General features: G+C 34.6%; 1 long non-coding RNA gene across 1 annotated transcript in view; it reads right to left on the reverse strand.

The window, feature by feature from the left end:
- Positions 1-1,256: 1,256 nt before the first annotated feature.
- The window catches only part of LOC139425982 (uncharacterized), a 134,413-nt gene continuing 110,575 nt past the window's right edge, over positions 1,257-25,094 (reverse strand). Inside the window, exons 2-3 of the long non-coding RNA XR_011637192.2 lie at positions 2,128-2,338; positions 1,257-1,454 (exon numbers count right to left, since the gene is read on the reverse strand). This is a non-coding gene — a long non-coding RNA (uncharacterized LOC139425982). The remainder of the gene's footprint in view (positions 1,455-2,127; positions 2,339-25,094) is intronic.

Below are 25,094 nucleotides of genomic sequence, written 5' to 3' on the forward strand. Positions count from 1 at the left end.
TCGTGTCGAGTCTAAGAGGGTGAGATATGGCTGTTGATTAACACACAATCAGTATTCATGTGGATGGTATTAAAACTCTACATGTTTGTGAGGATTGTCTTATTATCTAAAGTTCTTTTGTTTCATAGAAGCAAATATATTTCAGAATAAAAAAAAATACTATTTTAATTAAAATAAAACTTTTTTTTTAGAAAATAATTTAAAAAAAAACTGTAAATATTATATAGAATACATATGACCTTTTTCATAATCAATTACAACGTTCGATTTTATGTTTATGTTGTCTTTTCTCTCCCTCACAAAACGCAAATGTGGACAAAATTAATATACACAAATCTACGAAAAAAAATAATTCGGTAAAAAATAAGTATCTAAAGCAAAGTATCTATGAGTATCTAAGTATTTTTTTTATATAGATTTAATAAAAAAATATATTTATTAACTTTTTAAATACGATAATTTGTTTCATTTAAAATTTGTTTCGCTTAGTTAAAAAATATTAATAAGAAAATAGATTTTTTTTAAAAAATATAATAAGAAATCAGCTCATTTCTAAATGCTCTAAAGCAAATCTTGTTTTGGTCGGTATTTTGTTCAAAATTACAGTAAGATTCTTGGTGAATAAAAAAGAATTAGCGCATTGTTTTCTTTAATGCCAATATTGACCACTTTTTTTGTTTTTTTTTCTATCTTGTGAGCCAAAGAGAAACCCAGTTTCCATGACAACGACCGTCTTTATTTGTAGTGCTAATTTGAAATTTGAACGGAAGTATAATTCGCTTTGAAAAGTTTACAACAAAGGCATCTAAGAATGTATATACAAAAAATTTGCGTGATTATGTGACATTACAAACGAAAATGAGCCATGCATAACATGAAAATAGAAACAGAAGAATAGATATTGATAAAAAGTTTTAATCCTAACAAAAAGTATATACGATATTTTTTTGTTCGGTATTTCGATATTTTTCACCAGCCTTAAATTTGGCGGAAAGCTATGCTGCTTAAGATTGCTGTATTTACTCTTTGTTTGTCACTGGCATTGCACTTTCTGTGTGCATTAAATGGATGTATCTCCTTATTTACTGAAAAAGAACGAATATAGATTTTAAAATATTTAATTAGTCATACAAAGAATATAGTTTCCTAGAAGAAATAGGAAACTAACTCTTTCAGAACAGACAACAAAATTTTTAAAGATGATATGAAAGGAATGAACTGTAGTTAATGCAAATAAATAAGAAAAGCTTACTTACCTTCAAGAAAATCGACGATTTCAAAGACAACTTGCATTAGATGCAAGCTTCAACAACAAAATCGGCCATTAGTCAACAGTTACAAAAAAAGTTGTGGTTCACAGTTAAAGCTTGTGCCTCTCCTCGTACGAAAGTTTGGTGCAATCGATTGCGCCATGAACGTATTTCTCGATCATATTTACCAATTTATGGCACAACCTAAATAAAACAATTTTTCATTTAACCAATTCATGGTGCAAATAGCAACTTTGTACAAAGTGTTGGTTAAGCACTTACCCAGATTTTTTACAGTGTAATGATGTAAACAGACTTTAAACTAATAAAATCAATCATGTAAATAAAACTAAAATTAACAAAACGTAATCATTTAAATAAACTAAGAACAAATAAAAGTAGTTATGTAAATTAACAAATAGCAATTGTGTATAGTTTTCTTGTTTTCATACCTAACAGTAACTGTTCTTCACACAGTTGAATCTTTTTATAGTTGTTTCATTTACAAAACAAAAATTTTAAAAAAATATATGAACTAAATAAACTAAAAGCAAATATAAACTTAATAAACCAAAATCAAATATAAACTAAATAAACTAAAAACAAATAAAATTGGATATGTAAGTTAACAAATAGCTATAGTGTATATTTTTCTTGTTTTCATACGTAACAATAACTATTCCTTACACAGTCTAATTTTACTGTTGTCTCCATAGATACTAAACAAAAATTTAAAAAAATATATAAACAGAAATTCTTAAATATTTTTTTCATTTTTCTTTCTATTGTCTGGGGTTATTAACAATCTTATATAACTAACCCTTGTAAACGGGAAACAATGAAACATTAGCATCATAGGTATAAAATAACACAATACCTGCTGTCTGCAATATGAGTTGTGTAGAAGTTTCTGCAAAGATATATAAAAACATCGGGAAATCAAATTTATATCTTTTGCTGATTCTGAAGATGGCAGTCATCTTTTCCAGCCGATCACAAATTACTAAGATTGATGAAGCTATTTCCATAACTACTGCTACCCACGCACTAACTGCATAAATGGTTATATTTTAATCAAAGGGGCGGATCTGAAACATAAGGAATTGATATCAGTTCCCTCAAAAAGAAATTGAGGTAACATTAAGTGGCGTTTTATTAAAGCAACTACTCTCAAAATAGAGTTTCATAAAAGATAAAAATATAGTTTTGTTTTTGTATAAATGTTTATTTGAACTTCGATTTTAGTCAAATATTTTATAAATTATCAAGCAGTTTATTTATATATTTAAAGCTTCACTAAGTTAAATTACAATGTAAGAAGCATCTGTTACACTCTTTCGTAAACAGAAAAGGTATCTCGAAGTTACGTGATTTTCTCTGTCATCACACTTTCTCCTTCTCCGTTACCATGTGTTTGTCTAATCTTGCTTACTCCCCCCTCGCGTATCAGTAAGAAGTTTGTTGCAGTGATAAAAAAGTAAGCCTGACGGCAAGGGGACTCTAACCCATGATCTGCATATCACTGAGGATATTTTACATCAGCACTGTGGTCGGTGCAAGCCGGATGGGGAGTTCATATCGACCAACCATCGCTGGGTTTCGAAACCGGTTCACCTCACTGGAATGTGAACGCTCTATTCCCTGAGCCATCGTCGCTCGGTAATGGGCATATTATTTTATTTTAGAACCGTCGTAGAACAGCCGACTCAATTTTGGGTTTACGACTACTAATGTTCAACTCCGTAGCCTTGTAATTTTGAACCAATAAAGAAGACGAGGAAACTCCTGGATCAGTACCCCCAGAGGTTTGATTTGTATAGGGAGCATGAAGGACTTTATGACTCGACAGATTTAACGTACATCAGTCACCATTTACCACACGGAGAGTCTTTGACAGACGGTGATCGAACCCACGACCTCTTAGATATGATATAGACCTCTTAGACAAGCAAAGTTTGCCGAAACTATGGTAATAAAAAGATGAAACATGGGAAGAACTGAGAAATTACACAACATTAAGACTCTTAATAATATAAAAATTGACTTAACGTTGACAATATCGGTATTTTAGGGATAATATCATACAAATTTGTTGAAAGTTGTTCAATTTAAATGTGTTTGAGCCCTAGTACAGTGTAATCAATCTTAAATTTTCAGAACAGCATGATTCCACTTGGCTCTATATTAAATTTGCAGCAAAACTGAACAATGTTAAGGTTTCATCGCGCTCCTGAAATTTTAAAACTATTGCTGAAAATTAAACTCCAGAGGCAAAAGTCAAGTTTGTCTTTCATGTGAGACAAGTATTAGAAGTTACTTATCATAATATATAATGAAGATTATTAAATAAATATGCTCTCTCTCTATTTTATTATTAAAAGCAACCAATGAAAAGTTTACGTGCTTTAAATGCAATAAATTTTTATTCCTTTTTGAAATTTCCTGCCTCATATGGTCTCTGGTGCTTTTGTGGTTTCCTTTTAAGATCGTCAAACATATTTTCTTTCAGCAGCTTAAAGTACTTCATTTTAATATTCAAAAAGGATAAAATTTCATTTTTAAAAATAAAGTTATAAATTCTTCTTATACGAGTGGGGAAATTTATTCCCTAAACATGAGAGCATAAATGCAACTTATAAACGCTTTTAATATGCTCTTAAGAAATACTTAGGGATAATCTTAGGAGAATAGCCACTATAAGATTTGTTGAATTTTTCGAATATCTTTTAAGATAGCTTGGTTATTAATTTGCATGTGGGTAAATTTACATCCATAGGTAAATAAGTAAATCTCATTGCATAAAAGTGTGTATTTTTACTCATGAGTAAAGATTTATAAAGCTTCTACATTAATAAAAATCATTGTATAAATTTATCTTTGAATTATAAAGTGACTAGTATTTTTTTATCTGCAATATAGTAACAAATGTTCTTCGGTGAAGAAGTTACATGCATCGTATGATGACATTCAACTCTATATTTTTTTAATCCCTCTCTGATGTAACAGATGCAACTTTTAATAGTAATTATTTAAAATACCTAACAAAATGCGTATTATATATATATATATATATATATATATATATATATATATATATATATATATATATATATATATATATATATATATATATATATATATATATATATATATATATATATATATATATATATATATACAGTGAAACTTCTCCTAAAGGCCACCTCTATTAAGGGCCAATATTTTAAGGAACGAAAATTTTCCCCATAGACATGATGTTAATTTTCCTCCCATTAGAGGGCCACATTTTCCTGACTACCTCCAATAAAGGTCATTTTTTTTAAAAAAATTTCTCAAAAATTATATTGTTTTAAGTTTTAAAAAAATACAATATATATTTTTTTTAAACTTATTTGTTCAATTTTTTCAGGAGTTCAGTCTGATTCAGATAATGAGAATGAGTCCCCCGTGCCATATTTATCAAACCAAGAAACGCTAATAGAAGTAAATAAACTGATATTCCAATCCATTAATAAATGATGAGAATTTAACTAATTTGTTTTATAGAGTTAAGGAATCATTAGAAACTGAAATTGTTTGCGAAAAAATTGTAAAAAGTAAACAAACATCAATTGAAATTTTTTAAACATGTATAAAAACTTAAAATTTTAATAAACAGTTTTTTTCTACATAAATTTTGATTTCCTCATTTTATTTTTTGATCACCCCCATTTAAGGGCCACCCCTCATAAGGGCCAATTTTCAATGGAACGACAGGTGGCCCTTACCGAGAGGTTTCACTGTATATATATATATATATATATATATATATATATATATATATATATATATATATATATATATATATATATATATATATATATATATATATATATATATATTTTCGAGGTATAATTCAATTTTCTAAGTTCATCTCCGATTCCAGTAAAGTGTGGCGAGTTCCAGCAGATTTGTGAGATGTCTAAATGCTCCTCACCTTAATTTACTAGTTCCAAGTCCACACAACAACCGAGTCAGGTAAAAAAATCTGAAACACTCTTATTCCCACCGTTTGGCACATCATTTGGTCGAATCTAGCCGGAGACCAGCTGAGATATTGTAATTCAAAACTCCTGGCTTGTCGTTGTTTCGGCAAATATTTTTTTTAAAAATATATTGTCAAAATTCAATAAAAAAGTAAAATTCGAATTTTAGTTGTATATGCCAAGCTTTAAAACGAACGAAATGTTCGAAGTGTAATATTTCAAATTCCAGTGTATTCAAAAGAGTTTAATCTGCTTAATTGTGGTTATTTACTTTGCTTAAATGAGTTTATTTACTTATTTGATTGATTGATTATACTTACGTTCTAAATTACTGATGTATTCTGCCATTGTCATTCCTGTAATATAATTTACAAAAACACTGTTTCGTTGTTCCTTTCCCTTTTATTATTGTTCTCTTTTTGTATTATTCCGCTGTAATTCTTTTTGCAATTTTCCATTTCCCCCCGTTCACCGGCGCAAGTAGAATCATTCTTGTTGGGCTAGACAGTTGGTCTTTTGTAAACAGCTGTGTTTGATCGTTTTTGGTTTTAATAAAATAATTTTTCTTGCTATATTCTAATGGTAATGGAGGCTGTGTTAAAGAAAAAAAAGAGTGTATTCGCTTATTACAAATGAGTGTATTGTTGGACTTGCAAAAGGAAAAGGTCAATGTTCGCATTTTGTGTTTGGGCGAATCCAATACGCGTACAAATGGCCTTGCTGAGATCCAATTAACCTCACATTCTTCATCTCAAAATTCTTTTCATGCATCCGTCTATGTGATTAGCAAAATTGTAGGTATAATTCCCCATCACGACTTAGATTCCTCAATGCCCGAATTATTTGGGGGATATTTCTCTGGCTGATCCAGCATTTTACAAAAGTGCTCCGATTGATGTACTCCTTGGTGTTGACCTTACTTTTCCTTCGCTAAAGGGTCAAGCATTATCGTTAGGTAAGGATAAGTCATTTGCCATTCGTTCAGAACTGGGTTGGATAATTGGTGGTACGACAAATTCTGGTGGTCAAAATTCTCTACATGTCAATCATATTCAGTTAGTATCGGATCTTCTAATCAATAAATTCTGGGAATTATATTCTGTACCATGCGTCAAACCCTTAACTTCTTTAGAAGAGGCTTGTGAAGATAATTTCGTAAAGACACATTCTGGGGATGAGAAGGGTAGATACACAGTAAGGTTGCCGTTTCACACTTCTCTCACCCTGTTAGGTAATTCAAACCAAAATGCAATTCGTAGGATAATCAGCGCGGAACGCCATCTTTTTTCTTATCCTGAGAAATACAACCTCTGTCGAAAATTCATGAAGGAATACCTTGATTTAAATCACATGGAACTGATTCCGGACTCTGACATTAATAAGATCAAACGTTTATACCTTCCTCACCATGGAGTTATCAGAGACACTAGCTGCGCAACAAAACTTCGTGTAGTCTTTGATGCTTCCAATAAAACTTCATCCGTACTCTCTCTCAACAATCTGCTCCTGGTTGGTCCAAGAGTGCAGCCAGAACTTTTTCCTATTCTCATCCAGTTTCGACTTTTCAGTGAAGCCATTTGCGCTGATGTTGAAAAGATGTTCCGCCAGATTAAAATTCACAAGAAAGACGTAGACTGGCAAAGAATTCTTTGGAGGAATTCTCCTACCGAACAAATAAAAGAATATCATCTAATTACCGTTACGTACGGTACGTCCTCAGCACCATTCCTCTCCACGAGAACCTTACAACAGCTTACCATAAATGAACAAGAAAAATATCCAGACGCTTCAAGAGCTACCCTTTGTCATTTTTACTTTGATGATTTGCTGAGCGGGAGTGTAACAAAGGAGGGAGCCATTCAACTGGTGTCCGAGCTGCAGGAAATGATGAAAAGAGTAGGATTTTCTCTACGCTAATGGGTGTCAAGATTCAGAGAATCGCTTGGCTTTCAGATGTTGACAAGTTCACCTTTACCATCAGGGTCAATGAGAGTGACGTATGGACTAAACACAAGGTACTTTCCGAAGTCGACAAAATCTTTGACCCCTTACGCTGGTTGGCACCTACAGTTATCACTTCGAAAATCTTTTTCCAAGAGGTGTGTAGTCATCATCTAGGCTGAGATAAGGAGCTACCAGACTCTCTGGCAAGGCAATAGAGATTATTTCAAAAACAGCTTCCTCTACTTACAAATATCAAGATTCCACGCTATATACTTATTCCACCGGCTACAAACGTACAAGTACACGGATTCTGTGATTCTTCAGAGAAGGCCTACTGTGCAGCTATATACATTCGTTCTAAGGATGCAAACCAAGCCGTGACATCTAGACTGCTAACTTCCAACACAAGTGTCACTCCAGTGAAACCACAGTCTCTACCTCGACTGGAACTCTGTTCTGCCCTACTTCTGGCCAATTTGTTACAAGCTACCTTGCCAACGCTAACTGTTTCAATCACTGAGACCTTTGCATGGTCTGATTCCAAGATCACGCTGGCATGGTTGAAGTCCGAACCAAGAAGATGGCAACCGTTCGTAGCTAATCGAGTAACACGAATTCAAGAGCTGACTCCTAACGTGCACTGGAACTTCGTGAGTGGTTTGAAGAATCCTGCTGATTGTGGAACGAGAGGGATAACCCCAACTAAACTAGAAAAGTGCGACTTGTGGTTCAACGGACTTGATTGGTTAAATAGTTCTACTTTTCCTAATGGAAGGTTTGAGGATGATTCACAATTACAAGAAAACATGTCTGTCGAAGCCAAAAGGACATCCAAGCTGATTATGCTGAATGTGGTTGATGCTACTTTCAAGGCAGAGTTCAAAAATTTTCGTTTTGGAACAAGCTGAAAAGAATAGTTGCCTATTGTTTAAGATTTCTGAAGAACTGTTCTGTTGCAGCAGATAAAAGAAATAAGCCTTTCTTAACAGCGGTAGAATTGCATTAAGCCGAGAAGAGAATTGTAAAATTCATCCAACACGATCATTTTCTCCTATCTTTCAATAGGTAAGCAGCTTCCTTAGAATAACAAGCTTATTCCCTTGACTCCATTCTACGGTGATTCCGGAATAATTCGCGTCGGTGGTAGCATGAAAAATACGATGCTTCCAGAATCAAAAAAGCATCTCATCCTGCTTCCTAAAATCGACCATGTTGTGAACTTACTTATCACTGATTATCACTTGAAACTTCCTCATGCCGATCCGCAACTTCTCCAAGCAGCTCTCAGAGAAACATTTTGGATTCCTTCAGCCAAAGATGCAGTTAGAAGAGTGGCGATAAGATGTATCCCATGCTTCAGAAATCGTCCAAGGCTCGCCGAACGAATCATGGGAGATCTTCCAGAGTCCATAGTTTGTCCCTCTTCTATATTCCAACTAATTGGTCTTGATTTCGCCGGCTAATTCTTGATACGGAGCTCCAAGTAAAGAGGCAGCCGCAATATTAAGTGCTACATATGCGCCTTCGTCTGCCTCGCAATGAAGGCAATTCATCGTTTAAGTCGTCATCGACTTAACCTCAAAAGCATTTATTGATTTGCTTAAAAAGATTTGTGGCACGCAGATGTAGACCTTTAGATACCTTCTGCTATCAAGGAACCGATTTCTACAGAGCTATCAAAGAGCTCAGAAAGGAGTTCCGGCAGTTTATAAAGGAAGACGGCCTTCATCAATTCCTGGTAACAGACAACATCGCCTTTCACTTAAATCCTCCATCTCCTTCGGAGGCATTTGGGAGGCTACAGTGAAATCGTTGAAATTTCATTTGAAAAGAGTTGTTGGAGATGCTAATCTCACCTTCGAGGAACTGGCCACGCTGTCAAACCAAATCAAGGCATGTTTTAACTCCAAACCACTATGTGCGTTATCTATCAGTCCAGATGATCCGTCTGTTCTGACGCCAGGACATTTCCTGATAGGAAAGGCATCAGCTATTCCACAACCTACGGTTCCAGACGACATCCGCCACTGCGACCGTTGGCGATTGCTTACAAAAATGACCCAACATTTCTGGAATAGATGGTCTTCAGAGTACTTGATATTGCTACAATCAAGGTCGAAGTGGCGCATCTCTCAAAAGAACCTTGACATCGGAGATCTTGCTTTAATCAAACACGACAAACCCCCACTACAGTGAAGTTACGGAAGGTCACGGAAAAATTCCCTGGTAAGGACGATAAAGTTCGTGTGGTTTAGTTAAAAGCTCACACTGGTGACCTTGTGAGACCAATTATAAAACTGTGTCCACTTCCTATAAACACTTGAGCATTTGTAATTATGCCTAATTTTTCTTCTATCATTGTAGAAGTCATCTATTAATCTGTAAATCCAGTTACTTAATTTCATTAATTTAGAAGTGTACTTTATTGTCAATTGAAGTTAATTAGTATGTTGCTAAATTAAGTTACTAAATTCATAAATTTTGAAACCCCTCCGTGTTTCAAGGGGGGCGGTATGCTTAATTATACAGTCCACAGGTGGCGCTTTGCACATCTCAATGTAATTGTTGTTTTTTGAGCTTTGAGGAAATAAATAGTGTGTGTATATCGATTCGTGTGTGCGCAGTGTTTCAGTGTTTTCGAGGTATAATTCAATTTTCTAAGTTTATCTCCGATTCCAGTAAAGTTTGGCAAGTTCTAGCTGATTTGTGAGATGTCTAAATGCTCCTCACCTTATTTTATTAGTTCCAAGTCCATACAACAACCGAGTCAGGTAAAAAAGTGTGAAATTATTTCTCCCACAATTTGGTAATTCAAATATATATATATATATATATATATATATATATATATATATATATATATATATATATATATATATATATATATATATATAATACAAAAATTAAATATTTTTGTATTAATAAAAGAATTAAAACTCTTTCGTTTTCATAAAATGTCTTTGTTAAAGAGTAAGCGTAGAGAGATTCTATTTTGGGAATTCAAGGCTGAAAATATACCATTGAAATATAAATAGATTTATATTTCAAAGGAAGAGTTATTTTTAGAATCGTTCCCTTTTTCACTTCCTTATAAGGAAGCAGAAATGATTTTCCTTAATGCGTAAGGTTACAAGGAATGTACGAAGTGTGCCTTTTTACCTCAAATCTGTGTTGGTATAAAACGTAAGAACGCATAGTTTTGCGTGTCCTTTCCATCATGATGTGATCCTGATAAGCTGTTCCGGAATTGTCCGGAGTCTTGTCCACTCCCCCTCCTTTGCAGGAGTGGGGACGTGAACTGTTATCAATACCAGCCTACATTTAAATAAACCTGTTTAGAGTTTCTGATGGCTTATGACTGCAATTATGTCAAGCTAAATACAACACTGATAACAGGGTTGTAGCCCTGTTATTACAAGTCGGCAGCATAGTTGCTTGCTGAGGAAACCTTTGGAGGAAATTGAAGATTTTCTATCTCTGGAACTAAGCGTAACGGAGGCTGACTGCTTCGTGGAAATTTTCCATCACCCCCAGAGGAGAAAAAAATCGGCAGTGAAAAAAACGTTGAAGGAAGGAAGGGCGATTTTCCCTCGCCGTTTTCAGAAGAGACGTTGGCTGGAGATTGTCCCCTGCAACCAGTGAAAGTATCCCATCTGATGATCCTACAGTTCCATAGTGCCTCTAAGTTGGAAGAAACATCATCCATGGTAGTGATTCGACACCGAGTGATCCTACTATTCTTACTGCTCAAGTTGTGAAAACAAAAAAGAATGTGCGCGAATCTTAATCATGAATATTCATGAATTGCTACGATTTAAGCGCGCGAAAGAAAAATAATAAAAAAAAAGTGATATAGTTTTTTTCTTCTCTTCAGCGAAATTGATGAAGGTCGGCGTTGGAGAGTAGGTTGTTCATATTTTATTGAGCCTTGCTCTAAACCTTTTATTATGAATAATTCAATAGTATATTATTAATGATTAGATTGCATTTCTAGTGTTTATATTGTTTTTTTTTTAAATTATGATATAATACTGTTTTTATCGTGCATCTAAAATGTTCTTTTAAATAAATAGATGTGGTTCAAACGTCAATTAAAATAGTGACGGCAAACTAAATTAAGTTTTTAAACTTTTGTTTCCTAATGATTTTTCAAGATTTAACCTCATAAAAAGTTAAATTTTTCAAAACTTTCTTTTGAACCAAACAATGAAGAGTTTTCAAATAAACTTAAAGACATTTGTAATTCTTTTACTTTTTCGGACTTGGTCAAAACTAAATATTCCTATTTTAAAAATGTGAAAACTTAAGGTTACCCAAACAAAAGGACAGATAACACTTAACAAAATTTGTGAGTCTCCCTTTTTACGATAGGCGAAAGTTTTAACTCAGCAAAGTTTTATACTTGATACTGATTTACCATATGCTTTAGTAGGGTTGTAGACTTGCAGGGATTTTTGTTTGTTTATTGATTGTGTCGGGCCAGTTGTTACTCTATTTGGTAAGAGACTGATCATCTCTGCTAATTCTAAAAGTGACAACTTATCTTTGCACATTAGACAGCAGAATTCTCAATATGTTAAGGTTAAAAATGGTGAAAAAGATGTTTAAAAAAAGTAAACATCGAAAAAAGAAAAGAATGATGTTTAAAAAAAAAATAAGCATCGAAAAAATGAATGTTAAGGATGTTTCAGTAAAAGTAAACATCAAAAAATAGAAGGAAAGAATGTCCAAAAAGTTCAAATGATTCGAAGATAGATCTAGGTAATGATTGCGTTCATTATCAGATTAATATCGACGAAAAAATATGTAAAGGGTAACAATAACAAAAACAAAAAATGAGAGGAAAAATAGGAAAAAGAAAGAATGACCAAGAAACTGATTCTAAAAACAAAATAGATGAAAAGAAATTTAAGTAAACAAAATTTTGAAATAGTACATGTATCAAAGCTTAGGAAATATCACAAGCCACAAAAGTTGAAATTAAATTCTAAAAATGACACTTGTTGTCCAGTTCATTTGCATAAAAAATTTGAATATTTTTGAAAATTTTAGTAGAATAGTTATATTTCATCAAGTAAATAACCCCTTTTAACCACACAGAATCTTAAATTCTGATTAAATGACACTTGTTGTCCAGTTAATTTGCATAAAAATTTTGTATATTTTTGTGTGAAAAATTTTTGACAATTTTAGTAGATTAGTTATATAAATGTTTAATTTTTCTTTCTGTTTAGTTACTAAATAGATAAATTGCATAATCATGTTTTTCATATTTTTGTCATTATAAATAATATTTCTTCTTATCATAATTGAAAAGATGTTGTTTGTAGTACGGAAAAAGAAACACTCGTACCAACCTAAAAATTTTAAATTTAAAGTATTCTAAATTTTTTTATTTTGGCTTACCAAAAATTATTTTTGGGGGGGGATGTAATACAAAAATTAAATACTTTTGTATTAATAAAAGAATTAAAACTCTTTCTTTTTCATAAAATGTCCTTGTTAAAGAATAAGCGTAGAGAGATTCTATTTTGGGAATTCAAGGCTGAAAACATACCATTGAAATATAAATAGATTTATATTTCAAAGGAAGAGTTATTTTTAGAATCGTTCCCTTTTTCACTTCCATATAAGGAAGCAGAAATGATTTTCTTAATGCGTAAGGTTACAAGGAATGTACGAAGTGTGCCCTTTTACCTCAAATCTGTGTTGGTATAAAACGTAAGAACGCATAGTTTTGCGTGTCCTTTCCATCATGATGTGATCCTGATAACCTGTTCCGGAATTGTCCGGAGTCTTGTCCACTCCCCCTCCTTTGCAGGAGTGGGGACGTGAACTGCTATCAATACCAGCCTACATTTAAATAAACCTGCTTAGAACGTCTGATGGCCTATGACTGCAATTATTTCAAGCTAAATACAACACTGATAACAGGGTTGTAGCACTGTTATTACATATATATATATATACTAGCTGACCCGGCAAACGATGTTTTGCCATATGAATTATTTCTAGAGTATGAAAATATATCTTATTTATTGTAAATGTGTGCGTATGGGGTATATGAGTGGAAGAGGCATGGAGCGCTGTGAACGATGACGAAATGTGAAAGTAACAACACACCAAATAATAATTTTTTTTAATTTATTGCAACTTTTTTTTATAAATTATATATACAACGAATTCTGAAAATATTAGTCAACAATATTAATCTCTTAGTGCAATGGAGTGTACAACATTTTTTGTCATTCCATCTTTAGCTAACATAAATAAACTGGATGGTTTGCCCACTCGAGAGCATGCCACGTATCTGTGTGAAAAACATGGTGTGCTCAAATCTAAAACGCAAACTGACATTGTTTGGCCTTATCATTGCGAATGCCAATCTACTGTGGAACTGAATGCGTTTAAATTGAATTGGTACATCTGTGGGGACATAATAGGGGGCATAATAGGGATTGGCACATGATAGGGATTCGTGGAAGTAATATACTTTCATCCCGGAATTTGTCATTTAAAATAATGACTTCGATGATGTTGTTCATTAATTTTTTAATGACTAATCGCGTGCCGTTGCACAGCCAAGGTGGGTTCAAATTACGAAGCAAAATAACCGGAGATCCAACTTTGAGCACTAAATTATGCGGTGATATGCCAGGAAAATCCAATGAGTTTAAAAACTCTGTTGGAAAATTTGTAGCTTCAATGGGATCGCAAACTGCATCAACGTATTTGCATGTCACCAAGTTATCTGGCAATAACTGCTGCATCTACAGATTCAATTCGCTGACGTCCACATTTTTTGCTGCTAAAATCGCCCTTTCTGCAAGCCACTCATGATTAATGTATTGCGTGTGTAAATCGGGAAATATATGGTTAATGAGAGCATCTTTTGAATCAATGATTGTGCAGAAATCCTCCGGTAATTTTATGCATCCTGTCTCATCCTTGGTAACTTTTCCATCACCGATATCTAGCAATTGTTTTGAGAATGTTTCAGCAGATGGATCCTGAAGCATTTGGACTCGCATATTTACTGTTAGTTGAACTTTTTCAACATTATACCACAGTGGAGATGATTTCAAGCAAGCATTGATCTCATCAGCATACGTTGAACGCGGAATGACTGGAAGTGTTTGTCTGAAATCACCTGAAAGGAGTAGCAGAGTGCCGCCAAATAATTTGTCATTGTTCTTTATATCTTTCAATGTCCTATTCAACGCCTCAAGCGAATGTTTGTGTGCCATTGTGCATTCATCCCAGATGATAATTTTACAGTGTTTTAACACTGTGGCCATAGACGATTGCTTTTTTATGTTGCACACTGCGTCTGGGTTGTTTTGAATATTTAGTGGCAGCTTAAATTCTGAATGAGCTGTTCTGCCTCCATCCAATAAAGTTGCCGCAATGTCAGATGATGCAACGGCCAACGCGATGCTATTATTTGATCATATTTCAGCGAGAATTAGCGAAACAATAAATGTTCTGCCAGTTCCACCTGTTGCATCCAAAACAAAATCCACCTTGTCCTGACAAAACTACAAGCATAATGCGGTCATAAATGTTCTATTGCTCCTCATTCATCAGTGGAACATTGCGAGTAACAATCGCTGCCATTTCTACCGTAATGTATTGAAGTTCACGATTCATGTCATTGTTTAATAAATCAGATGCACTTCGATTTGGCGAAAGCATACCGAAATGACTGAGAAGCAAGTTGGCAATAATAATGCAAAGATCCTCAATAACAATCAGTGCTTAATTGTACATAGCATCGCTGAATGTTATCGTTAGATCGTTGCAACGTGTGCGATGTTGCTACAGTATATCATCAGTCATCGAATCTTTGTGATTATTCCCTAACGTTTCCATTCGGGCCGGTAAACATATAGTTAATACTATAGCGAATAGTAGACGAATTTGCTTTGTAGTACAGTTCAATGCTGCTTCAGCAGGCATACATTCCCACTGGTTGTCGTCTTCCAGCAAGCCCAGTGCAAGGAGGCATGCATCTTTATACGTTGGCTGCTGATGTCCATCGACTTTACGTATATCTTGAAATGACAATGAGCCGGTGACATTAACCAACAACAGTCGAAAATAAATGCACTCAGTCTGCCTTGGATTGACTGTAAATACTCTCCCCAAGGCGTTTGATTTGAATAAACCGGGACATGCATCAACCGGTGTGCCTTGCTTGAGGGGTGTCCATTTTTTTGAACCCATGTGAAATAGGGTGGTACTTCTGAGTAGAGTAATGTCCGTGCAAAGACGCCAAAAGCATCCGTACGATTACCCAATTTAAAAAATTTGGCGAGTGTAGTTTTTGGTGGATTTATAGCTCTGTCAATCGCTGTCTCGTTCGTGAAATATACACTCTGACCGTTTTCAAGATGGACGGCTAAATGAATAACGGTTGGATCCCGTTCATTAATTGGGAAACCTAAGATACGCCAAACAGCTTCATTGGAGCTGATGAACCGGCCTATTTGGTAGAGCGTTATTTCGTCGTTGTTATTCACTGGAAGAGCAGTCACATTGGTTTTTTCAACTCGAAATACTGCTATATCATTGCCTTTATTCACATACTTGCAAATATATTTGATGCTCTTCTTTTAAGGGCATGCATAAGTATTAGAGTTTAATATGATTTGTTGCAACGTGCGTGAATATTATTTTTGATTTATTATGTTTCTATGTCTAGTTTGGATCCGAATACGATTAAATAAAGATATATTTAAAATATACGTTAAATATGTCCAATAAATGAAAAAAAATTAGATATAAACCATTCTCGAATCCTTCTGAAGGTACACAGAAAATTTCATTTAAATCGGTCCAGTCGTTTAGGAGGAGTTCAGTGACAAACACATGCACAGAAGAAATATATATATAAAGATATATATATATATATTCAACCAAGGTGAATTCAGGACCGAAATTCAATTTTCCACTTCAATGGTAAGTATAGTGAAAATCGAGGAAAGTGACGTTTAACCTTAAAAGAATCAGTGTTGGGTATTACAGGTTCAGACCGGAACACGAAGTCCAATCCTGTCTTCTATGCAGCAGGCATGAAATAATAATTAATCCAAAATATTAGATTTTAATGTAATTAAAATTAAATAATACATAAAATAAAAAAGCATATCTCGCCGACGATTCGCGATCGCAACGAACTATAGGGGGCGTTGTTGTATGAGACGCATACCTGCGATTTCTAAATGAACCGTCATTCAGTTACTCTGGAGACGTCGTTAATGTAGCGTGTAGCATTGCAATGTTCCTTCTTTAATGTGGCTTATTAAATTTAAAAAAGAAAAATGCTTGATGTTCTTTCTTGTACAACCGAAAACAAAATGGTATCTCTTTTTATTAGAGAAGGAATATCCAAAACACATCGGAAAAATATTTGTACATTAACAGAAAAAAATATGTATATTCTTATAAGAGTTAAAACCTAATGCCCGAGAAATAGTATTACTAAATTTAACGATACAACATGAAAGGCCCATTTAAACTTTACATTCTATAGTTTTAAGAATCATATTACTTCAAAAATTAAAATGAACAAAAAGTATACATAAGCCTCATAATTTTATGAAATTTAATTTTGTAAACAAAGTTTTTTGACAACAATTTTTATCAAAAAATTTCAAGTTTCAATGAAAGTCATTATTTAGAAACTAAGAAACGTAAAATAAAGAAAGCTGACGAAACAAAAACAAAAAAAAACAATTCTTTTGTGTCGCCACTTTTAGTGCTACGATAATTCGCCTTTGGGATTTGCCAAAAACAAAACAAGATGCAATTTTATTTAAATAATATTATGGAATCTTATTTATCAGAGTTCATATGGTGATATGATTGTTTTGAATCTATGCTAAACTCTATATCGGCTCATTTTCCACCGAAATCCGATTGACTATTTTGATTTTGAATAAAGTGTTTTATTTTATGAATTGTCGCAAAAATTTTAAGTGTAGATTGGCGTCACTTAAAAACCGCCAAATCTGTAGCGGCGGTGGCGTTAATACGTAAGTACCGAATTTTTATTCCATACTTTTCTGAATCATATTACTTCAAACATTGGAATATACAAGAAGTAGACATAAACACATAATGTTATACCATTTAATTTTTCAAAAAAAGTATTTTGAGAACAATTTTTATCAAAAAATTATAAATTAAAAAACGGAAAATAAAGAATTCTTAAGATAAGAAAACGATTTTAAGAATTTTTTACATTGAAATAAAAACTTTCATATTGTTTCTTTTTTTATTATTCTTATAGTTCTTAATCAGACGTAAAAAACCATTCTGTAGAGAACCATCATCAAATGAAAAAAAAATATTTACAAGCAAATTTTTTATTGTAAAAATCATTGCACTTATCTGATTTATAATTCCCGGAGAATTCCAAAATGATAAGTTCCTTGTTTGAAAACTTTATTCTCAAATAATAGATACATAGTTTATACCTTCATTACTTTTAGATAACATACTACACAGCAAAATTTTATAATTGATATGAATTTGAATATGTAGTTAAAAACAGAATAGCTGAATTCTAATTGAACTTATTCTTTCAAAGCTGAAAAAAACTTACCAAGAAAACGATAAAAACGATATTATTAAGAATCAGCACAAATGGCACTATTTCAAGTAACTTGGATAATATTTTTTTGTTGCTTTCCGAATTATATGGATACAGAAATATACACTATTCTATAACGAAGAAGAATATGCTATAACTATTACAATTCTGTATGTTCTGAATTCATATTTATTCGCTGGAATGACGAAAGCAATGTTGACTTCACTTTAATTCGTAATGAATTGAAGACAGAAGAAATGCATTTTACCTTAATACACACATCTGTAACAGTATCCGAAATCGGAAGTCATCAGTTGCAAGTTTGTTGATAATAGAAATTAAAAATTACTGAGGAATTTTTCTTCAAATGTTTGGCGTGTTCTGTTCCTGAAAGATTTACTAATATTCTGGAGATTTTTTTCAAGTTCTTCGGCCTTTTGATTAGGGAAATTTTGTTTCTTATTTGCTGCTAAAAAGTGGCGTCTGATTCTGTCAATGACTTTGATGGAACTAAATGAAAACGTGATAAATTAATGTCTGATATTTACAGGCTCCCGCTAGACGGCGTACTCGAGCGTTGCGATTGCGAATTGCGAGTGAGAAATTTTTTTTTTCAGATGAACAACATCTCGTGAACAAACTTGTGCGTGGATGTTTTTAACTTAACAAAACTACAGTTCACTTCAGTTCAAAGTTCGGTTAGAGAGGTTGAAGTATCATAGTCTCATTTCACAACTGCGTCAGGGGGCAGTTGTTGTTTGGGAGTTTGACTCAGTAGTGAGGATACTGCAGTACCCCCTCCTAGTGTAACGTTACTTGAAACGTACAGGGAAACGTACTTTACGTCCCGATCGTGTATGCTTAGCCTTGTCCTCTGCATGTTGAACATTAGTTGTTGTTCGCTCAGTAACTTCCGGAGGTGGGCTAGGATGGTTGACCACAGGCTCTGGTTCTGACTCTGGAATGTTCAAGATGTAGGCTGGCTTTAGTCTGTCTATGGTCACAAACTTGGATTTGTTGCCGACTTGAACTTTGTATACTTTGTCTGTTCTTTCAAGTACCTCGAAAGGTTCATCATAAGCTGGCTTAAGTGGCTGTTGAACAGCATCGTGTCGGATGAAAACTTGCTTGCACGATTAGAGGTCGGTCGAGATGAATGTTCGGCTCTTGGTGTCATGATTCTTAGTTGGTGAAGGGGACAATTTTGCCATGTTTTCTTTCAGGCGCTGCACAAATTCCCTGGCATTGAAATCCTTTGGTGTTGGCATTAGAAATTCTCCCGGCAACCAGTTCAGCTGTTGTAGCCTTTATGGATTCCCGGAAAGCAGAACGCATTCCCAATAATACTGTGGGTAAGACCTCTGTCCAACGATCAGTTAGATGAGCTTTTAATGAGGCTTTCAATGTACGGTGCCAATTTTCAATCAAGCCATTAGAAATGGGGTGATATGCCGTCGTATGGATGTGTTTAATGCCTAATAATGTCATTAATGATTTGAATAGTTGACATTCAAATTGTATACCCTGATCTGTTGTCACTATTTTAGGAATGCCAAATCGGGCGATTCAACTTTCGTATAACGCACTAGCTACTGTTTCGGCCGAAATGTCTGAAATTGGACGAGCCTCAACCCAACGAGTGAAACGGTCGATCATTGTCAAACAATACGAATAACCGCGAGAAGGTGGAAGGGGTCCAACAATATCTATTGTACCGTTACCCCTTTGGCTGTGATCTCAAAATTTAAATTTAGTAACGGTTACCCAGGTTATTTGGTAGACAAATATCTAATGAATCACAGAAAACTTTTAACATTTAAAACTCATTTTTATTGCACCTCTAAATCTTCAAAAACATAATTTCACACATTTCCAAATGCTAACATGGGAATAAATATTTATACATTAATTAAAACAAAAATGCAACCTTAAACCACTCAAGCATAACCTTCAATTTCTACAGTTCAAAAAAGACATTTATAAAATAAGAACTGCATTTAACATTACTAAAAGCACAGACTTGGTTTATGATATCTATAAATCACACTTAAAGACTCATTGTTCTCCTATACAAAAAAACACAACATAAACAATTCAGAATTTACGGTAAATGATTCCTCTAAAATGTTAACGAAATAAAATTTAAAGTTTTATAAGTACCCAAAAGAATTTACTGTTTGCTCTCTGGAACCGCCCACCGGAATGGTAGATGAACTCATTGACAAACTCCTCGGCTAGGATCTCGAAATTTCTCCAGCTATTCTAATTTCAAGAGACTTAGGCATGTAGAAGGGGAACACCGGACGTCCAGCATAGATTCCGTCGGACTTGGCCCATCGTCTCGAGGATATCGGCTTTTGGCTAATGTCGGTAGTCCTTCCCGCTAGAGACTTCAGTTTAGCTTTCCCTAAGGTTACGATCCACCATCTCCGAGATACTGTCACGAACCACTCCTTCAGCGGACAAACTCCGTATCCCCAGGATACTGCTCTGGTTAACTGCTTACTGCTGATTACTACGGCTACTGCGCTTAGCCACATTCATCACTTCTCTTTTATCCTCCCTTCAGCAAGGCGAAAGAATCTAGACTGACCTGTTTACCACGTCCAGAGTCATCCCGCATCCGGCGGACGTCAGAACCAAAAAAAAAAGGTCCCTGAGAAAAACCGTCATAAATCCACCAATACCCTATACAAGTTATAATACCATCCTCACTAAATATTAATAAATTTAGTTACATAGATTTCACCCCAAAAATCCCTTTTTAAAAGACTATTTCAAAATTTCTAAAGAAAATATCATTATGATTGAATTTAAACTTTACCGTAGTGGTGCCATCTACAGACGAATAATCTATCTTTAAAAGTATTGCAAAAAAAAACCTATAATAAATTTCTATTTATTACACTATAAGTATATGTTCGAATCTTTTGTCTGGGACCTTTATAGTCTGAACTGGGCTGTTTGTATGACGATATATCTTAGCTTTCTGACATGGTATACACGATCGTGTCCACTTTGTGATATCTTTCTTTATGTCTAGCCATACGAATCGTGATGTGAGAAGTTTCACAGTGGCTTTCATGCATGGGTGAGCGAGATTATGTAATGCGTCAAAAATGCTTTTTCTAAATTCGAGCGGAAGATAAGGACGAACGTTTTGGGTAGAAGTATCGCAAAAGAGTTGGACATTAGTACCTGGTACTATCATTTTTTGAAATTTCAAACCCGTGTTTGATTTCCTGAGGTCCTGTAATTCGGAATCCGTACTTTGGGCCTGTGCTACGGCTGCATAATCTAAAAGTTCTAAAGCATCTAACCTCGACAGCATATCGGCTGGTATATTCTCGGAACCTTTAACAAACCGAATATCAGTACTGAATTGACCGATATAGTCCAAATGTCGTAATTGTCGTGGGGAGCATTTATCCGATTTTTGGAGAAAAGCGTATGTGAGTGGCCTATGATCCGTGAAAATCGTGAACTGGCGGCCTTCAAGCATATGTTTAAAATGACGAATGGCTGCGTAAAGTTCGCGATCAAAAGTAGACCATTTTTGCTGTGCCGGTGATAATTTTGACGAGAAAAACGCCAAAGGTTTGATATTTTGTTCATTGTTAGTATTCCTAATTTGATTAAGTGAAGCTCCTACAGCTGAGTCGCTAGCGTCCGTGAAAAGCGTTAAATGAGCTTCCGGGTCAGGATGAGTCAAAATGATGGCCTCTACAATCTGTTTTTTACATGACTCAAATGCTAACGTTTGAGATTCGTTCCACTCGAGATAATTTTTTCCCTTACTTTTCCTGCCTTTAAGCATATCGTTAAGAGGGGCTTGAATATGGGCAGCATTTTTAATGTTTCTACGATAATAATTCAATAACCCAAGGAAACGTTGTAATTCCTTTGTGGTCTGAGGCAATGCACATTTTAAGATTGGTTCAACGCGTTCCGGTTGCGGCCTAATTCCGTCTTTATTTACTAAATAACCTAAAAAGGATAATTCCGGGACACCCAAGACACACTTGTTTAAATTTATGCGAAGACCGTAATGCGCGAGTCTTTTCAAAACCATTTCGATGTGGTTTTTATGTTCTTTCTCTGTACTGCTTGCTATAAGGATATCATCCAAATAAACAAAAACAAAATCAAAACCTTGCAAAACTTCATTAATGAATCTTTGGAATGTTTGCGCCGCATTGGACAATCCAAACGGCGTGAATAAAAACTCGTATAAGCCGAATGGGGTTGTTATTGCAGTTTTGGAAATATCGTCTAGGTGTACTGGTATCTGGTGATATGCGCGAACTAAATCTTCTTTCGAAAAAATAACTTTACCGTGTAATTGACTGGAAAAGTCTTGTAAATGGGGCAAAGGATATCTATCCGGAATTGTGATCTGGTTTAATGCTCTGTAATCTCCCGTCGGTCGGAAATCATTTCCGTTGTCTTTAGGCACTAGGTGTAAAGGACTAGACCAATTTGATGCGCTAGGGCGGCATATACCATGTTCTAACATATATTCGAATTCGCGTTTGGCTGCCGCTAATTTCGCCGGATGTAATCTACGCGGTCGCGCAAAAACTGGTTGTCCGCGAGTTAAGATCCTGTGAACGGTATTATGCTTTACCTCTCTGATTTTAGAATAGGGGCGTATCACATCACTGTATTTGTTCAAAATATCCCGATAAGCAGCGTCATTTGCAATTAAAGTTACTGGAGGTGTGTCATCCGCGGACTTAGTGCCCGTGCTGACAAGATTGGTCAGCGGATCTTTAAGACAACCATGTTTAAGGTCTATCAACAAACCGTAATGTCGCAAAAAATCTGCCCCGATAATAGGCTTACTTATGTCAGCAAGAATAAATTTCCACTGAAATTTACGACGTAAATTTAAGCTTAGTGTTACCATTTTAACGCCATATGTTTTGATTGTTGTACCATTCGCGGAATATAATGTTATATTATTTTCGCTGCTACTTTTAAAGGTGTGTCGCTTGTACGGTAAAACACAAACATCGCTACCGCTATCCACTAAATATGTTAATTTTGAAATAGGGTCAGATACAAATAGGCGACTTTTATTATCGGGTTTGAAATCACATTGCGCCAGAGTATGTGATTTCTTCTCTAGTTTTCCTGTTTTTTAAACTTGCAAGGGGACTTGCAGCGTTTTGCTGCATTTCCAAATTTAAAATGATACCAACACTGATCATACTTTTTGGGTGTTTGTGAGCGATTACGCTGGCGAAAAGAATTGTTGCGTTCGCGATTTCGGGAAAGGCGTTCAACTTGTTTAGTAAGTTCCGCTATTTGTGTTCGCAAGATGGATTTGAGCAACGTACTGCGTCAACATTACCGCCTGTGGTTTCGTGAATTTTGTCCGCCATTACTGCGAGCTTTTCTGTATTATCGTCAGAGACTGAAAGTATCGCCTGCACTTGATTGGGCAAACGCTGTAGCCAAAGCGTTTTTAGCACATCGTCGCCAAGAATTTTGTCCGCTAATTGTTTCATCTTCCTCAATAAATGCGAAGGTTTGTCCTCTCCTAAGGTTAATTCCGAAAGTACTGCTTTTATTCGTCTTTGTTCAGAATCCGAAAATTCGCTTATCAATCGCGATTTAAGAGCTGCATATTTGTCCGTGGCTGGCGGCGAGAGCACGATATCGCTAACATGGCTCAAGATGTCGGAGGCAAGAGCCGATACCACGCAATAAAACTTAGTATCATCTTGAGTTATACCGGATACCACGAACTGTGCTTCAATATTGGCGAACCAAAGTACGGCGTGTTTATCCCAAAAGGGAGGTAATTTTAACCCTACTCTGTTAACCTGCGTTTGTTGAGTATCGTTGTTCGGCATGGTAAAGCTCAAATAACTGATAAGAAAATGGACAAATATAAGGTCTTACCTTGTACTGAAGAGGCTTTTGGCGATGGAGTTTAACCAATCATCAGACGGAGAATAACTGGCATGCGAAATTATCCATTCGTGTACGAAATGAAGATTTATTTGGTAGCTTTTAGTACCGTCTCAGATCCTTGAAAGTTTATAAGCGTGAAAGATTTCAATTAAAGCAAGGATGTAACGAGATCCTCTGTCGCTACTGCATGCTTAAAATAATTTTTACAAGGGTCACCACTACAGGTTCAGACCGGAACACGAAGTCCAATCCTGTCTTCTATGCAGCAGGCATGAAATAATAATTAATCCAAAATATTACATTTTAATGTAATTAAAATTAAATAGTACATAAAATAAAAAAGCATATCTCGCCGACGATTGCGAGTGAGAAAAAAAAATGTTTTTCAGATGAACAACATCTCGTGAACAAACTTGTGCGTGAATGTTTTTAACTTAACAAAACTACAGTTCACTTCAGTTCAAAGTTCGGTTAGAGAGGTTGAAGTATCATAGTCTCATTTCACAACTGCGTCAGGGGGCAGTTGTTGTTTGGGAGTTTGACTCAGTAGTGAGGATACTGCAGTATATTAGATAAACCAAATAAACCAATACCGGGCAAGGTTATTTAACCTAAAAAACATTACTGAAGGGTATACAGGGAAGTGACAATTAACCTTAAAAAGCTTCAGAGTATGGTATACTAGACAAATATATACCAAACCTTCACACTCATCCTTAAGAAAACTAGGTGACAATTAGTTTAAGGTTAAAAAAACATGTGTGGAATGTATACTAATCAGTGATAATTAACCTTTGAAAATTACAGTATAAAGGATTCCGTAAAGTTGCAATTAATCTTAGTCAATTTAGGGTAAACTGGGGAATGGCACTTACAACCCTTGAGTAATTAAATTATTAAAAATAATTAATAACGATTATATCAACTTATTATTATGTTTACAGTTTAAATTGGCGAAAAAATGTTACTCTTTCGTTAAGAGGAGCTTTTGACGATGGTACCATAAAATGTAAAATGTGAAGGGTTAAAGCACACTTTAATTTTTTAATTGAAAATGTAAATTGCGAAACTGATAAAAATAAGGTATGATTTAAGATTAGGTCGATGGAACTGTCGATGAGTTGTTTTTCATAATATTACATATTTTACAAGAAATTAAAGAAACAAAAAGAATTCCTTATGCCATTTCTTTAATGAGATCCCATGTGAAAAAGCTGAACTAATGCATAATCGCAAAAGTTATAATGAAGAAAATCTCTCGTTTCGGGCTTTTACTGGAAAATGTTGATATATATATATTGTTTAAAATTTATTTATAAATCTTCCCTATGTTTATAAGTAGGCAACTTTTAATTA

The sequence above is a fragment of the Parasteatoda tepidariorum genome, chromosome 7 (genome assembly GCF_982258835.1).
Source record: "Parasteatoda tepidariorum strain Cologne lab strain chromosome 7, Ptep-v5.0, whole genome shotgun sequence".
NCBI lineage: Eukaryota > Metazoa > Arthropoda > Arachnida > Araneae > Theridiidae > Parasteatoda > Parasteatoda tepidariorum.